Here is a 2914-nt window from a genome sequence, read left to right as displayed (position 1 = left end):
AAGGGGAAATTACAATAATTGGTTGGCATTTAGCTTCTTTATCGTAAACAAAGGTCTTTCGAAGTGGAAAATGATATGCATTGTTTATATAAACATATTTGTCTATTTTTGATAGGTTTTCTTTTTGATCCCAAACCAGCTCATTTTCAGTTGTTTAAACTGCAACTTTTGCAGGTATGACCTGCTTTTTTTTTGTATTTTATTTCATTTTTTATTTTCTTTTTCTTTTTTTAATTTAATTTATTTTATTTTTTTAAATACCAAAAAACACCAAACAAGCACAAACATTCTTATTTTGATCATTCCATTCTACATATATAATCAGTAATTCACAATATCATCACGTAATTGCATATTCATCATCATGATCATTTCTTAGAACATTTGCATCTATTCAGAAAAAGAAATAAAATGAAAACAGAAAAAAAATTATACATACCATACCCTTCCCCCTCCCTTTCATTGATCACTAGCATTCCAAACTAAATTTATTTTAACATTTGTTCCCCCTATTATTTATTTTTATTCCATATGTTCTACTGGTCTGTGGACAAGGTAGATGAAAGGAGCATCAGACACAAGGTTTTCACAATCACACAGTCACACTGTGAAAGCTATATCATTCTACAATCATCAAGAAACATGGCTACTGGAACACAGCTCTACATTTTCAGGCAGTTCCCTCCAGTCTCTCCACTACATCTTGAATAACAAGGTGATATTTATTTAATGTGTAAGAATAACCTCCAGGACAACCTCTCGACTCTGTTTGGAATCTCTCAGCCATTGACACTTTATTTTGTCTCATTTCTCTCTTCCCCCTTTTGGTTGAGAAGGTTTTTTCAATCCCTTGATGCTGAGTCTCAGCTCATTCTAGGATTTCTGTCCAATGTTGCCAGGAAGGTCCACACCCCCGGGAGTCATGTCCCACGTAGACAGGGGAGGGTAGTGAGTTTGCTTGTTGTGTTGGCTGGAGAAAGTGGCCACATTTGAGCAACAAAAGAGGTTCTCTTGGGGGTGACTCTTAGGCCTAATTTTAAGTAGGCTTGACCTATCCTTTATGGGGTTAAGTTTCATATGAACAAACCCCAAGACTGGGGGCTCAGCCTATAGCTTTGGTTGTCCACACTGCTTGTGAGAACATCAAGAATACAACTTGGGAAAGTTGAATTTTCCCCTGTACTCATCATTCCCCAAAGGGGACTTTGCAAATACTCTTTTATTCACTGTTCAAATCACTCTGGGATTTATCGGGGCATCACTCTGGATAAACCAACAAAATCTCATGTCCTACTCAAGGTTCCATGTACTTATGGTGTTCAATTAAGCTGTCCACATAAGTTATATTAGGAAATGCACTAGTCAAGATATAAATTTTGTACCAAATAAACCTTTTTTTTTTTTTTTAGGGATAAGAGGAAACAGAACAGTGATTTCAGTTAGCAGGGGTAAGAAGTAATGAAAAGAGTAGTTCAGTTAGTAGCGTAGAGATCCAGCTGTAATGGCCAGGTGCTGCCAGGCACAAAGAGGGGGAGAGAGCCCAGGTATACACAGGGCAGAAGACCCTGCAGCTCCACCAGGACAGCTGGGAATAGAGACTCAGATCAGGACCGAGAAAACGAAGAAACAAGGACCCCAGCTTTGAAGCATTCCTTTTGAACCAATGCATGTTTGCCCCACAGGGGGTGCACTGTTCCCGGAAGTACTGCAATGCCAGGTCAATGCGTGGGGTGGATGGAGCTCCTATTCCATCTCCCTGCTCCAAAAATCCACTTAATATATTGTTTTCGGATAGAGGATGTATCAGATATTAAACTGATAAGAACAGATACTACACTTGATCTTAGCCAAAAGGCCGAGAAGCAATACCAAATAAACATTTTTTGCTTTAGTCTTACATATAAATTAAAAATTTTAAATGTTGATTACCATCTATTTTCAGCACCCTGAAGTACTGACATTTCTTTGTTCTTCCTCCTGCAAAACCATTTTTAAAATTTGTACATTTAGTCACTATACACTCTAGGCATTCCTAGATTATACCATCTCAGTCTTTATCGTCTTTCTTTCTGATTTCATTTGTGCCCCCAGCCCTCCTCCTTCTATCATTCTCACATTCAGCTTCATTCAATGTTTTAACATAATTGCATTACAGTTAAGTATTATTGTGTTGTCCATTTCTGAGGTTTTATATTCAGTCCTGTTGCACAGTCTGTATCCCTTCAGCTCCAATTACCCAATATCTTACCCTATTTCTATCTCCTGATGTTCTCTGTTACCAGAGAAATTCCTCAAGTTTACTCACTAACGTCAGTTCATATCAGTGAGACCATACAGTATTTGTCCTTTAGTTTGTGGCTAATCTCACTCAGCATAATGAATGACCTGCTTTTGCCCAAACTTCCTATCACTTCTCAGATAAAGGGGCCGTTCCCAGCAAGCCAATGTGGGGAGCCAAGTTGTTTTATTCGACAATGGGAATACTCAGCGTTGCAAAAACGTCCGTTTCTCCAAAATGTATCTATGCGATTAAGGTCGTTTTACTCAAAATAGCCTCAGGTTTTTGTTTGTTTTCTTTTTGTCATTCGGGATTAGGGAGTACTGGCAAACTGACTAGTTGCTTCATTATTTTATCTTCAAAAATAAAGAAGGAAGAAATGCAAAGATTTTGAAATAGAATAAAAGATAGGTTAATGTGGTATTGCATCACTGACTAGCAAAACAATAATAATGATGCAACAGAATAAAACTATCCAGGAAAACTGGCAATTCTCCCCAAGTTAATGTATAAATCCCTATCAAACTCCCAGCAGACTTTTTTTTTATGTTTCTTTCTTTCTTTCTTTCTTTCTTTTTTTTACTTTTTCTTTCTTTGTTAAACATAACCACATACAAACACAGACATTCTTACTGA

At 37.2% G+C, this 2914-nt stretch overlaps 1 non-coding gene across 1 annotated transcript; it reads right to left on the bottom strand.

Moving 5' to 3' along the window:
• Positions 1–1680: 1680 nt before the first annotated feature.
• On the bottom strand, positions 1681–1867 carry LOC143665075 (U2 spliceosomal RNA). Its single transcript, XR_013166749.1, has one exon. It is a non-coding gene; the product is annotated as a U2 spliceosomal RNA (small nuclear RNA).
• Positions 1868–2914: the final 1047 nt, after the last annotated feature.

The sequence above is a fragment of the Tamandua tetradactyla genome, chromosome 20, assembly GCF_023851605.1.
Source record: "Tamandua tetradactyla isolate mTamTet1 chromosome 20, mTamTet1.pri, whole genome shotgun sequence".
Lineage (NCBI taxonomy): Eukaryota > Metazoa > Chordata > Mammalia > Pilosa > Myrmecophagidae > Tamandua > Tamandua tetradactyla.
The sequence above is the reverse complement of the archived record's forward strand: the minus strand, read 5'-3'. Positions and strand labels throughout refer to the sequence as shown.